Here is a 16,021-nt window from a genome sequence, read left to right on the forward strand (position 1 = left end):
AACAGTCACGGAGTTCTACATTATCCACTATGGATGTAAATTACTTAATTGTAGTAATGAAGCTTCATCTTTATTGATCTCCAGCAAGATAAACAAGTATATGAATGTATAAACACCTGTTGTGTGATGAATAAATAATCTTTTATTGTGACTGATAGTGGAAATTTTTCTATCGTTTATTTCGTTTCACCTGAGTGCTTTGGTAGTTAGATTTTCGAATCTCTGCGTATTAATCTAATTTATTAGACACAGTTCCTGTGTTCACACCGGTGCCTACAGTAGAGTTCCTCAGCAGATGCTGGTAGTCTGTCTATCTGGATAGTTTAGTTTTCCACGGTGTTCAGTATGGACAGGGACTGTGATTGTCATGTGTGGGTGCAATCCAAGATGGTGACACTTTGTTCTCAGCTCCAGGCCATGATGGCTTCAGTTACACAATTTTAGGCTGCAGTGGATAGGCACCACTGTCGTGGGCCGGCCATGGGGACCCAACAGACGTCCAGCACGTCCAGTCGGTCCTCACCGGCGGCCACCCCACTTACCGCTCATACTGAAGTTGACACTTCACCTGTGGACAAGTGGGAGGTTGCCCAGGGCGTAGCAGGCGACGAAAGACTTCCCTGGTGGTCGCAAGTAAGGCCTCCTCTGTTAGTCTGACTAACAGGTTCCAGGTGCTGCCTGTGGCTGACACTGTCGCTGAGCCAGAGGCTGTTGCCTGTCCTGTTTCAGAGGAAACCTTTCATCCTGCAAGCGCTGGAGAATCACAGAGGTTGAGATTATTGATAGTTTGGAGCTCCAATGTTAGGCGCGTTATGGGGCCCATTAGGGACATGGCTGCCAAGAAGGGGAAGAAAACCAATGTGCGTTATGTGTGCACACCGGATGGAGTCACTCCAGATGAATGAGTCCTCTCGGATGCCTTGATGAGCACAGAATGCAGCCAACTGCAGGTGGTGGCTCACGTTGGTGCCAATGATGTGAATCAATTTGAATCAGGAGAGGTTCTCTCTGTTTTCTAGAGGCTAACAGAAGTGGTAAAGGCTGCCAGTCTTGCAAGCGAAATGAAGGCAAAGCTGAGCATTTGCAACATAGTCGATAGGACCCATTGCGGACCTCTGGTGCAGAGCCGAGTGGAGGGGCCAAATTAGAGGCTTAGCGGTTCTACGATGGTGTAGGCTGCAGAGTCCTCGACTTGCGCCAAAGGGTGGTTTGGTTTGGGTTGTACTGAATAGGTCAGGAGCCCACTATAGGCAGGACGTGGCTACACGAGTAGCAGGGGCTGTGTGGCGTGGACTGGGCGGTTTTTTAGGTTGGAGGGTCTCATGAAAACACAAAAAGGGTTTCAGTCAGAAAGGGCGCAAGCTGAACACAGGAAGAACATAGACACAGGAACCATCAGTATAACAGTTGTAAATTGTCATAGTGGTGTTGGGAAAGTACCAGAGCTGCAAGTGCTAATAGAAAGCACTGATACTCAAATCGTTATAGGCACTGAAAGCTGGCTAAAGCTGGAGATAAGCTCAGCCGAAATTTTCGTGAAGAACCTAACGGAGTTCTGAAAGGATAGCCTGAAGACGGTTGACGGTGGCGTGTGTGTTGCTGTTAGAACTAGTTTATCTTGTTGCAAAATTGAAGTAGACAGCTCCTGTGCATTATTATGGGCAGAGGTCATTGTTGGCAACCAGAATAAAATAATGATTGGATGCTTTTCCCGACCTCCCAATTCAGATGATACAATTGCTGAAGGTTCAAAGAAAACTTGAGTTTGATTTCAAACATGTACCCGACTTATACGATTGTAGTTGACGGTGTCTTTAATTTACCCTCGATATGTTGAAGAAAATATATGTTTAATTCCAGAGATATGTATAAAACATAGTCAAAAATAGCGCTAAGCACATTCTCTGAAAATTATTTCAAGCTGTTAGTTCATGAGCCCACATGAATAGTACACACATCAAAAAAAGTTTTGCATCACCATGGTTCCGAGAGTTCCGGAACCTGTACAGAAAATTGAAATAGAGGTCAACATAAACGCCATTTCCGCGCTTTTTATTGCTCATGAAAACCACACATTGATGTTGTACCACCATACAGTGAGACCTCCAGATGTTGTGGTCCAGATTGCTGTACACACCAGTACCTCTAATACCCAGTAGCACGTCCTCTTGCACAAATGCATGCCTGAATTCATCGTGCCATACTATCCACAGGTTCATCAAGGCACTGTTGGCCCAGATTGTCCCACTCCTCACAGGCGATTTTTCAATCTATTCCAGGTATTTTCAATAGGGTTCAAGTCTGGAGAACATGCTGGGCACTCTAGTCAAGCGATGTCGTTATCCTGAAGGAAGGCATTCACAATATGTGCATGATGGTGTGCGCGAATTGTCGTTCATGAAGACGAATGCCTCACCAATATGCTGCCAACACGGTTGCACTATGGGCCGGAGGATGGCATTCACGTATCATACAGCCGTTATGGGGCCTTCCATGACCACCAGCAGTGTACGTCAGCCCCAAATAATACCAACCCAAAACAGCAGGGAACCTCCACCTTGCTGTATTCGCTAGACAGTGTGTCTAAGGCATTCAGCCTGACCAGGTTGCCTCCAACCACATCTCCAACGATTGTCTGGTTGAAGGCATATGCGACCCTCATCAGTGATGAGAACGTGATGCCAATCCTGGGAGGTCCATTCGGCATGTTGTTGAGCCCATCTGTACCGCGCCACATGGTGTCATGGTTGCGAAGATGGACGTCGGGAGTGAAGTTGCCCATCATGCAGCCTATTGTGCACAGTTTTTAGTTTAAACACGACATCCTGTGGCTGCACGAAAAGCATTATTCAACATGGTGGCATTGCTGTCAGGGTTCCTCCGAGCCATAAACCATAGGTAGCGGTCATCCATTGCAGTAATAACCCTTGGGCTGATTGTGTGAGGCAAGCCATCGACAGTTCCTGTCTCTCTGTATCTCCTGCATGTGTGAACAACATCACTTTGGTTCGCTCTGAGATACCTGGACACTTCCCTCACTGAGAGTCCTTCCAGGCCCAAAGTAGCAATGCAGATGCGATTGAACCAGAGCATTGACTGTCTAGGCATGGTTGAACTACAGACAACACAAGTCGTGTACCTCCTTCCTGGTGGAATGACTGGAACTGATCGGCTGTCGGACCCCTCCGTCTAATAGGCGCTGCTCATTCATGGTTGTTTACATCTTTGGGTGGGTTTAGTGACATCTCTGAACAGTCAAAGGAACTGGGTCTGTGATACAGTATTCACAGTCGACGTCTATCTTCAGGAGTTCTGGGAACTGGGGTGTTGCAAAACGTTTTTTGGCGTGTGTAAATGGTTGTGAAAACACACTTGACCTCCTAGTAACAAATAATTCTGAGTTAATAATCGGCATCAAAATGGATACAGGGATTAGCGAACGCAAAGTTGTCATAACGAGATTGAATATTGTAACAAAATTCTCCAAACATAAACCGAAAACCTTAGAGAGAATCTCCACTCCTTCCAAATTAACAATATAAATGTAGGCCAGATGTGGCTTGAATTCAAAGAAACAGTGTCGGCACCAACTGAGAGATTTATACCAAATAAATTAAGAAACGACGGAGCTGACTCTCCTTGGTACACAAAACAGCTGAGAACACTGTTGCAGAAACAAGGAAACAAACATGCCAAATATAAACAGACGCAAAATCCCCAAGACTGGCGATCTTTTACAGAAGCTCGTAATTTAGTGCAGACTTCAATGTGAGATGCTTATAATAGTTTCCACAGCGAAACTTCGTATCGTAATGTGGCAGAAAATCCAAAGAGCTCCTGCTCGTATGTGAAGAATGTTAGTGGCAAGACACAATCAGTGCCTTCTCTGCACTATAACAATGGAGATACTATCGAAGACAGTGCTGTCAAATAAGAGTTACTAAAAGCATGCCTTTCAAAATGCCTTCACAAAAGAAGATGAAGTAAATATTCCAGAGTTTGAATCAAGAACAGCTGCCAACATGAGTAACGTAGAAGTGAATATCCTTGGAGTAGTGAAGCAAATTAAATCACTTAATAAAAGCAAGTCTTCTGGTCCAGACTGTATACCAATTAGGTTCCTTTCAGAGTATGCTGATGCAATAGCTTCATACTTAACAAGCACATACAACTGTTCGCTCAACAAAAGATCCATAACCAAAGACTGGGAAGTTGCACAGGTCACACCAATATTCGAGGAAGGTAGTAGGAGTAATACACTAAATTACAGGCCCATATCATTAACGTCGATATGCAGCAAGATTTTGAATCATATATTCTGTTCAAACATTATGATTACCTCAAAGAAAACGGTCTATTGACATACAGTCAACATGGATTTATAAAACATCGTTCTTGTGAAACACAACTAGACCTTTATTCGCATCAAGTGCTGAGACCTATTGACAAGGGATTTCAGATTGATTCCGTATTTCTGGATTTCCGGAAGGTTTTTGATACTATACCACACAAGCGGCTTGTACTGAAATTGCGTGCTTATGGAATATCGCCTGAGTTATGCGACTGGATTCGTGATTTCCTGACAGGGAGGTCACAGTTTGTAGTAACTGACGAAAAGTCATTGAGTAAAACAGAAGCGATTTCTGGCGTACCCAAAGGCTGTGATACAGGCCCTTTGCTGTTCCTTATAAACGGTTTGGGAGACAATCTGAGAAGCTGTCTTAAGTTGTTTGCAGATGATGCAGTAGTTTATCGACCAATAAAGCCATCAAAAGACAAACAAAATTGAAAAACGATTTAGAAAAGATGTCTCTATGATCCAAAAACTGGCAGTTGACCCTAAATAACGAAAAGTGTGAGGTCATCTACGTGAGTGCTAAAAGGGATCCGTTAAAATTTGGTTACACGATAAATCAGTCAAATCTGACTGACTGCTTTTTATCGGCAGGACACTTAGAAAATGTAATAGATCCACTAAAGAGACTCCCTACACTACACTTATCCGTCCTCTTTTAGAATACTACTGCGCAGTGTGGTATCCCTACTAAATAGGATTGACAGAGTACATTGAAAAAGTTCAAAGAAGAGCAGCACGTTTTGTATTATCGCGAAATAGGGGAGAGAGTGTTACTGAAATGATCAGGATTTGGGGTGGACGTCATTAAAATACACGCATTTTTCGTTGCGACGGAATCTTCTCACGAAATTCCAATCACCAGTTTTCTCCTCCAAATGTGAAAATATTTTATTGGTCCCTACCTACATGGGGAGAAACAATCACCATGATTAAATAGGGGAAATCAGAGTTTGTACGGAAAGATACAGTTCTTCGTTCTTTCCGTGCGCTATACAAGATGGGAATAATAGAGAATTGTGAAGGTGAAAACCAAACAATGGAAAATCCAGGATGGAATGTAACTATACTAGAGGAGGAAAGTTACTTCTCACCAACAGCAGAGATGCTGGGTCGCAGATAGGCACAACAAAACCATTTTCACACTTAAAGCTTTTGGGCAATGGCCTTTGTCAACGATAGACACACACACACACACACACACACACGACTGCAGTCTCAGGCAACTGAAACCACACTGCTCACAGCAAGTGTCTGTTGTTACAAAGGTCTTTGGCCTAAAGCTTTAAGTGTGAAGAATATCTTTTTGTTGTGCCTATCTGCTGCGAGTCAGCATTTCCGTTATATGGTGAGCAGTAACTTCTCTTCTCTAGCAGAATTGTAAATAAAATGGAAATGTCGTGTGGCTAGGGCCTCCCGTCGGGTAGACCGTTCGCCTGGTGCAGGTCTTTCGATTTGACGCCACTTCGGCGACCTGCGCGTCGATGGGGATGAAATGATGATGATTAGGACAACACAACACCCAGTCCCTGAGCGGAGAAAATTTCCGACTCAGCCGGGAATCGAACCCGGGCCCTTTGGATTGACAGTCTGTCACGCTGACCACTCAGCTACCGGGGCGGGCTCTAGCAGAATTGTGAAAGTAGTTTGATGAACCCTCTACAGGCACTTAAATGTGATTTGCGAGTATGTATGCTGATGTAGAGGTAGTGGATTTCAATGTAAAAACAGACATAGCCTCGACTCTACCAGGTGTTCCATACTGCTCTGTTGTGTAAATATCGTATTAAATTATTATACTAAGAGAAGAAATGAGGCATCTACGAAAAAAATACAAATGTTTTTAAAATAATGAAAAAAATGTAACCTAACTGTACTTCATTTTTTTATTGACATGTAGAACAGTGTTTTGGTAATCATATTATGAGGCGAAATAAAGTCACTTTTATCTTTTTATTTTTATTCCTTTCTGTTTCTTCCCACCCACCCCCTCACTTTCTGTGTGTGTGTGTGTGTTTGTGTATGTGTGAAAATTACATGTAACTGAATTTCTCAATTATTTTAAAGAGTCGTGAACAGTCACTGAGGACGTGACATGAATCAGTAGTTTCAGTAATATTTGCATTAATTTGTGTGCTGCTGCTTTAACTGTGTAATCCTACGTAAAAAAAAAAAAAAATTTGGTGGCTAGGTTACAGCCAATGTGGTAATTTTCCATTAACAGAAAATGAACATGGTATGCACTTGCTATATTTTATAATTCACATCTGCACTTGTTTTCCATTAAAATGTGTCAGTTTTATTCTGATTCATAAAACATGTACAGGTGTGGATCACTAATCGTTATATGAAAAGGCACATTACCATTTATGTATTGTCACTCTTCTAGCTTATGTTAAAATTATGAAGTTGCACATCAACAAAGTCGAAATAATGCGAATATGATATTTGCAGCTGTAATAGGCGTTCGTGAAGGAACTTACGTCCATATTTATTTTATGCTATTTGAAATGACAATTTAGGTTTATACCACAAGACGCGGGAATTAATGGTAGATTCACGAACGTTTGTTCATTATTGAACAGTCTGTGTTGCAGGGTCTTCCAGGCTGCCAAAGAGCCAATATTGTGTGACACCTGCTGTGATGTCACAACACACTCTGTGGTTTCGCACTCTCTCCACCACGTCATACCAGCTCTAACCAAACGACCATTGAGAAGACAGAACTGGAAGGGGAGTGGGAGAGCGATATTTTTCACCTGTGTGCACGTAAACCTGTATCAGTATGTAATTGTTGTTCTGTGGTGTGTAACACGTGGATTGTATTCTCATGGAGTCGTGGTAGTTTCGCTTTTTATTCGCTTGGTCGAAGTTAGCAATTATAATTCATCATGATTACTTTCAGTGATAAAATTGCGGACAAACAAAAGAGTGAAATAGCTGTAACTACACTATTGGTCACTAAAATTGCTACACCACGAAGATGACGTGCTACAGACGCGAAATTTAACCGATAGGAAGAAGATGCTGTGATATGGAAATAATTGGCTTTTCAGAGCATTCACACAACGTTGGCGCCGGTGGTGACACCTACAACGTGCTGACATGAGGAAAGTTTACAACCGATTTCTCATACGCAAACACCAGTTGACCGGCGTTGCCTGGTGAAACGTTGTTGTGATGGCTCTTGTAAGGAGGAGAAATGCGTACCATCACGTTTCCGACTTTGATAAAGGTCGGATTGCAGCCTATCGCGATTGCGGTTTATCGTATCGCGACATAGCTGCTCGCGTTGGTCGAGATCCAATGACTGTTAGCAGAATATGGAATCGGTGGGTTCACGAGGGTGATACGGAACGCCGTGCCGGATCCCAACGGCCTCTTATCACTAGCAGTCGAGATGACAGGCATGTTATCCACATGGCTGTAACGGATCGTGCAGCCACGTCCCGATCCCTGAGTCAACAGATGGGGACGTTTGCAAGACAACAACCATCTGCACGAACAGTTCGACGACGTTCGCAGCAGCATGGGCTATCAGCTCGGAGGCCGTAGCTGTGGTTATCCTTGACGCTGCATCACAGACAGGAGCGCCTGCGATGGTATACTTGACGACGAACCTGGGTGCACGAATGGCAAAACGTCATTTTTTCGGATGAATCCAGGTTCTGTTTACAGCATCATGATGGTCGCATCCGTGTTTGGCGACATCGCAGTGAACACACATTGGAAGCGTGTATTTGACATCGCCATACTGGCGTATCACCTGGCGTGATGGTATGGAGTGCCATTTGTTACGTGTCTCAGTCACCTCTTGTTCGCATTGTCGACAATTTGAACAGTGGACGTTACATTTTAGATGTGTTACGACCCGTGGCTCAACCCTTCATTCGATCCCTGCAAAACCCTACATTTCAGCAGGATAATGCACGACCGCATGTTTCAGGTGCTGTACGGGCCTTTCTGATTATAGAAAATGTTCGACTGCTGCCCTGGCCAACACATTCTCCAGATCTTTCACCAATTGAAACCGTGTGGTCAATGGTGGCCGAGCAACTGGCCCGTCACAAGACACCAGTCACTACTCTTGATGAACTGTGGTATCTTGTTGAAGCTGCATGAGCAGCTGTACCTGTACACAACATCCAAGCTCTGTTTGACTCAATGCCCAGGCATATCAAGGCCATTATTAGGGCCAGAGGTGGTTGTTCTGGGTACTGATTTCTCAGGATCTATGCACCCAAATTGCGTGAAAATGTAATCACATGTCAGTTGTAGCATAATATATTTGTCAAATTAATACCCGTTTATCATCTGCATTTCTCTTTGATGTAGCAATTTTAATGGCCAGTGGTTTATTTACAGTACTGTTTTGCTACTACCGTTTTTAGCTTTTTACCTTTATTATTAACATTATTTTATGGTCTTTACTGGGCAGCTATAGCCAGTTATGCATAGATTTATACAGTGTCTCTACAAGGATGATTTATTATTGGATAAAGGCTGTTTATTTCTGTCTGCCCAACATTTCTTCGTACTTTGAGATGTTTTCGTACTTTGAGATATTTTCTTTCTTCGTTTGAGAGCTATCTCGATACTGTCAGTTAATTGATCACCGTTTGTAGTGTGGTTCATGTTTCTTGCAGTATTCTAGTTTTCACAGTTTTGTTTTTTCAGGTCATCTACTTTAATTTGGAATTATCCTACATCTTCCTCCATTTCCGTGATCCGTTTCATTTTGCACTTACTATTTTGCAATTTATCTGCTATCCTGTTACTAACTTTATTTTCTGCTGCTCTCATCAGATCTCCAAAGAACTAGATCTGTTTCTTCCTGGTTCTGTTTCCTTGTCTACTGTTTCATTTGTTGCCATCCTTCAATGTCCATTTACTTGATATAGTTTATGTATGCATGTGGTATTTTGTCATTTCCTACTGTCTTACTTGTTTTGAAGATGATTTCAGCTCCATATGTTGTTTCTGCTTGTATAACTGTTTTATAATGTTTTAATTCTCCAGCTGTAGACATTCTTTTTTGTTGTGTTTTAGATAATGTAATTCACTTTGTTCAGTTTTTTATTCTAGTTTACCATGTTGCTCTCTCATGTTGATTGTATGTCATGATTACACCGAAATAATTTAGATTTATAAACAGTTTTGATTTCCTGTTCATCAGTTATAATTTTTTTTGCAAGTGGGGGTCAGTTACCATGATCTCTTGTTTCTCCAAATGATATAAGCAAATTTTTTGTGCTTGCCATAATTTAACTTGCTGTGTAGTCTCTTGAAAATTGTTAGGTAGGAGAGCAAGATCATCAGCAAATTCCAAGCAGTTTAAACTTATATCATTCTTTGTACTTTCAGTTCTTGTCTGCTTTGAGTTAACCTTGCACTATTCTCACATTTCAGTCCACAGTTGAACAGTACTGGTAACTGGGATGAGAATTCACCTTATCACAAGTTTGTTTTATGAGGAACAGTTAAGAAATACGTTTGATTTTGTGTTGGTTAGAATAAATTCTATTAGTTTGGGATTGAGTCCGGGCTTTCTTATATTTTTTAATTCTGATGGTCTGTAGAGACAGCCAAAAGCCTACGAGTCCACAATTATTATTGCTAGGCATTTGTTCTGTTATCTGTACTATGCTATAATTGACTTTAAACTAATGATCTGCTCTCTAAAACCACCTTGGTATTCCCGTAATTCGTGTTCTAGTTCTTCCTTGATTCTTCCATATAGAATCTTTGATAAAAACTTGCATGTAAGGTCAAGGAGAGAGATTCCTCTGCAGTTGTCCAGATTGCTCTTATCACTCTTTCTGTGTAGTGGATGGACAGAAGCTATAATACAGTTTGGGGGAAATTGTTCAGTTATCCATAGCCATGTGTAAGGAGGTCCTTATTGTCACTTGAATACTTTCACATCTCAACAAAAACGTAATCTTCACCATATCACAATTAAGTTTTTGTCCTTTGAGTGCCTTTCATATCTCTTGGAAAGTTGAAGGGTTTAATTCGTTGAGTTTGGATTTTATTTGGATATCTACATTGATTCATAACACTTCTGTGGGTTGCTTCCAGTTTATTAAATGTTTTTGCCATGATTTCAACTGTTTATTTGTTACTGTGTGACATTCTTCCATCTTCTCCTTTCAGTATTAGTGTAGGGGGGCGGGGGGGCTCATACACTTGTAGTTGTTCCCCAAAGATTTTGTATTATTGCATGGAATTGGTTTCGTAGTAATTATCTTCATTATAGTTTATTGTGTCTTTCTGAAACCGTATCTAATTATCCAAAGTTTTTGAGGCTGATGGCACTTTGTTCTGTTTCGTCTGAAAATTTTACTATGCTTGGTTTTTTCTTCATGGAATTTATGACATTCTAGTGTACACCACACATGTTTCATTTGTGGTTCAAGAGAGGTAGATCTTCAACTTGGCATCTTACTAATACACACTGTTATTTTTCTCAACAGGAAATCCTTCCAGAATAGAAAACATATGTGCTGGATATTAAGGATAATGACAGTGATGTGCTAGAGCTAAGAATTTTCTTGTGGAAGCTAAATCAAGATACGAATTTTGGTAGTTGTTGGCACAGTTTCAAGAGAAAAGTGGGACAGTATACTCAGTAAGTCACACTGAACATGTTTCAGAAAAAGTAGTCATTTTTAAACAAAGGTTAAACTGTCAGTATAACACATGTCTTGAGAGAACTCATGATCTAGCAGTGCATAAGGTGACAGAGAACACCAACTGTCCTTCAAAAATGAAAGTCACAATCCATGCTGTTCATGATAAGTATCAGGGCAAGTTAGTGGAAGTTAGGACTGTATGTTCTATGATGGTTTTGAGTGGTGATGATTATATAATATGGTAAGAGAGCACTTTCAGTAAGTTGTAGTCTATCAAGTGTAGATTGCATAAATGCTGCCAGTATTAATATAAGTGTATTTTCTTTTCAGCAATTGTTCACCATTAATGCAGAAAGTGTACCTACACTGGCAAGCTGCATGCAAAATGGTTTTTATAGATTCTACAGGTTCTCTGTACCATGATGGTTGCAGAGTTTTTGTATTACTCACATACAGTGAGTGTGGAGGATTGCTGCTGGGCATTATAGTGACTTCAGCTGAAAGCTGTGAAGTTTTGGAAATAGGGTTCCAGATTTTGAAAGAGCTAGTAGGGGATAATTTTGGGGGGGAACCTTCCATGAACCAAGTGCGTTTCTCACTGATGACAGTCAGTCAGAGCAGAATGCAATCAGAAGATGTTAACCAGCATCAAAAACTGGTTCATCAAATCAAGAAAAGGCATGCCACAAGAGAAACATGTTGAACACTTTCAGAATTTCAACGAAAATTATGTTTGCACAGAAAAATAAAGCTGAGACTAATTATAATGTAGTCAAATCAAATACTTGTGACAAACATCAAAATTTTATAAAATGCTTAGAAGGGTATGGGGAAGGCGGGCGCATTGGGCAATTTATATCATGTAGGTATGTTGATAGGAGGACACAACATGAACAATATTAGTGATGCATTTTTGAGGATTTTTGAGTGGATTTGAGCCTTCATTGTTTTGAAAATGGTTGATTTTATGATAACCAGAGTGAATTTGTATTTCCTGTGAAGGTGCCTTGATTCTGCAAACAGAGCAAACCATAGATTATTCTGCAACCCCATTAAGATCCCTTCAGCAGAAATATTGTCAAAACTAAAACAGATTAACTAAGATATTCTCTTGGTTACCAGCGAAAACAGAAAGAAACATTGTTATATATTATGGAAATAAGAAAAAAATTACATCCTATCAATAATGCGGTTACTTGGATGTGACATTAGTTCAGTTTGAAAGGAATGAGATAGGGGAGCAGTAGGGATATCTTGAAAGAAACCTTGCCATATGGAAATCATTATGGGAGTGCTAAAAATTGTAACAGAGTCACTCCAATTTAGATTTCAGTACCTTAATAACTACACCGTGTGGGTACACCTACATCTATGTCTACGTAATTACTCTGGTATTCACAATAAAGTTACTGGCAGAGAGTTCAATAAATCACCTGTCTCTCTTCCGTTTCACTCTCCAACGGTGAGCGGGAAAAACGAGTGCTTAAATTTTTCTGTGCAAGTCCTGATTTCCCTTATTTTATCAAGATGATCATTTCTCCCTATGTAGGTGGGTGCCACCAGAACGTTTTCGCAATCGGAGGAGAGAACTGGCGATTGAAATTTCATAAGATCCCATCGCAACGAAATACGCCTTTGTTTTAACGATTGCCACTCCAAGTCACGTATCATGTCTGTGGCACTATCTCCCCTACTTCGAGACAATACAGAACGAGCTGCCCTTCTTTGTATTTTTTCGATATCATCCGTCAGTCCCATCTGATGCGGATCCACTCTGCTCAGCAATACTCCAGAATAGGGCGGACAAGTATGGTGTAAGCAGTCTCTTTGGTAGATCTGTTGCACCTTCTAAGTGTTCTGTCAATGAATCGCAGTCTTTGGTTGGCTGTACCGACAACATTATCTATATGATTGTTCCAATTTAGGGTATTTGTAATTGTAATCCCTAAGTATTTAGTTGAATTTAATGCCTTCAGATTTGTGTGGCTTATTGCGTAATCGAAATTTAGCGGATTTCTTTTAGTGCTCAAGTGAATAACTTCACACTTTCCTTTATTCAGGGTCAATTGCCACTTTTGGCACCATACAGATATCTTATCTAAATCATTTTGCAAGTCGTTTTGATCGTCTGATGACTTTACAAGACGGTAAATGGCAGCATCATCTGCAAACAGTCTAAGACGGCTACTGAGATTGTCTCCTGTGTCGTTGATATATATCAGGAACAATAGAGGTCCAATAACATTTCCTTGGAGAACGCTGGATATTATTTCTGGTTTACTCGATAACTTTCCGTGTATCACTGCGAACTTTGACCTTTCTGACAGAAAATCACGAATCCAGTAGCAGAACTGAGGTGATATTCCAGAGGCACACAGTTTGGTTAGAAGGCGCTTGTGAGGAACTGTGTCGAAAGCCTTCTGAAAATCTAAAAATATGGAATCAATTTGACATCCCCTGCCGATAACACTCATTACTTCATGAGTACAAAGAGCTAGCTGTGTTTCGCAAGAAATGTTTTGTATTGATTATATGTTCATAATACTAATGTAACTGTTTTTGTATTTATGACTGAATAATAATTTTATTTAAGTATTGCGTTTTATTTGCCTCAGTAAGTATTCAGGTACCGTGAAAATCACGGCAGATATTGGAAACGGTCAATGGAAACTTTAACGTCAATGATTTTTCAAGACTTCTGGAAAACTTTGGTTTTAATTAAACAGTGTGATTGCCAGTTTTGCACTGACAAATCTGCATAATTGGGACCCAGTGAGCTAAGTGTCCTTTATTTTCACTAAGTCTGAAAAGATTTTATCTTTTCTCTACTTCCACCACCTACAAAATGTATCTTCTGGGCATGAGAAGTTACTAACTTTTTGGGGTCACAACTTCTGTTTAGGTGATCGTAATGCATATGATGAGAGAGGTTTGCTGACTTGTGCATTCATATAAAGTAAAGCTATACTGTTGTTTTTCATTTTGTACTCCAACATACAACTAAATTGTTCCAGTGTATTTTACATAATCGGTGGCTAGTACTTAACATGTCGATGCCATTCAATGGCTGTGCTCATTCCTTGTGCTGGGAAAAAGAAAATTTGTACCAGTAATATTGTATTAAGTACTTTTTAAATGTTAAAAATCTAACCTCAAAAAGGAGCCTGTATAACCCTTGCCAATAACATGTAAAATCATTGTATTAACTCTCCAGATTTGTTGAATGTTATCAGCTTGTTAAGAACAAACAATGATGTTAGATTGGCAATGACAATAAAATATTATGTTATTTTTCCCAAGATTTTGGAGGAGCTCATCTAGACCTGGAGAACACTTTCAAAATTACTTTGAATTTCACTAGTTTATTCTGATTTTCATTTCATTTGGCAAATTAATGTCAATAATTCACCATGGTGAATGGTTCCTTCATGTCTAATATTAGTTCTTGTTTGGTTTCGTGTGGAAGATTGTTTCCTTTCTTGTGTTATTAGGCTAAAATGTTTTCATTTAGTGCTAAACAACAAAATGCATGCCTACAAAATGAGAAACACAGACGTGAGTGTGCTGCCAACACTAGTCATACCAATTTAGCATTTGTTAAGCAGTGTCTGAAGCATTACAAATTCTTATTACTAACTACAGTACAAGGAAAATCCTTATCAGTAGTGTGAGGAAACACAATATAAATGAAACAGCAAAACAAAACGTAAGTTATTACAACATATGAACAAATGAAATGTGCAATTACTTGACTAGTACATAGAATCATATCTGTTCTATAATTTTAAAACGTTGTCACCTTCTATGGGTTATGGTTACTGTAGGCAATTTCTGTGTCTTATGTGAAAATAGCTTAGACAACAACCCAACACACTGAGCCATTAGTTGTTGAGCTGAAAGAGCATGAGCGCAGCATGTGTGTGCCCACACACACACACACACACACACACACACACACACACACACACACACACACAAACCATTAAAAACATTAATCTATTTGAATTTCAGTGATATTCATTCATGTATTCAATACTAACAAAAAATTTTAATCAGAAAATCCTTTTGTATTTGGCTATTGCACTAAAAATAATTTCTGGACGATACAGGGGACTTTTAGGAAACAAGGCTTTTTCTCTGTCAGTATCTATAAAAATATCATGTAGGTAGCAGAGTGTATTTAAGACGTGCACCAAACTTTGGTAGACCAGCGTTGTAATTTTATCCATTTCTGTGTACTGTGAATTGTAAACTGACTGTTGGCAGAAATTGTGAAGACTGACTTGCTCGTGGTCTATAAAGGATGTATCTTCCGTAAACAAAACTTTTCATAGATATGCCACATCTCTCTGCAGTTTTCCTACGTAACATTTTCAAATCTGTAACTAATTTTGTAAGTCATTGCCAGACACCTAGAGATGGAGTGAAATGTGGACAGAATGAAATGTGATGGATTGTAGTGTTTGCAGAACACTCCTTTGGTAGATCCCTATTGTATATCTGTGATTCCCCTTACATGAAGTAGCTTTTGGATTGTATGTTACTGCTGCTGAAATATTATTTGCATTTGTTTCGTCAGTTGCTTCTATTCTTTGTTGGTGTACTTTACTGTCCACATTTATAATTGTTAGCATTTTTTTAATGTTTGCAAAGACAAATGGTACGCTGCTGCTACACTAAAGATACCGTTCCCAGGCAACTGAACCAGTACTCTAACATCTTGGCGGCATCTGCCATAGTTATATTAATGTTTTCATTTTTCCTATACATGGTGAGTGTCCCAACAGCTTTATGAGCAATTTGTCCAGTCGCTGCAACAGCAGAGCACAAATTAATGGGACTTCAGGCTGCAGACAGACAGGTAAACACATCAGTTGTACGTGAGGTTATTTTTGGTTACATCTGCTCCAGTACAGCAGACAGCTCTACTGCTGATGGGAGGATAGTGGTTTGCTGCCCTCTAATCTTGGTGCTCCTCAGTGAGATCTGATACATAATATGTTGTTGAGGCCCTGCTACAGGGTTCTGTCCA

The sequence above is a fragment of the Schistocerca americana genome, chromosome 11, assembly GCF_021461395.2.
Source record: "Schistocerca americana isolate TAMUIC-IGC-003095 chromosome 11, iqSchAmer2.1, whole genome shotgun sequence".
Taxonomy (NCBI): Eukaryota; Metazoa; Arthropoda; class Insecta; order Orthoptera; family Acrididae; genus Schistocerca; species Schistocerca americana.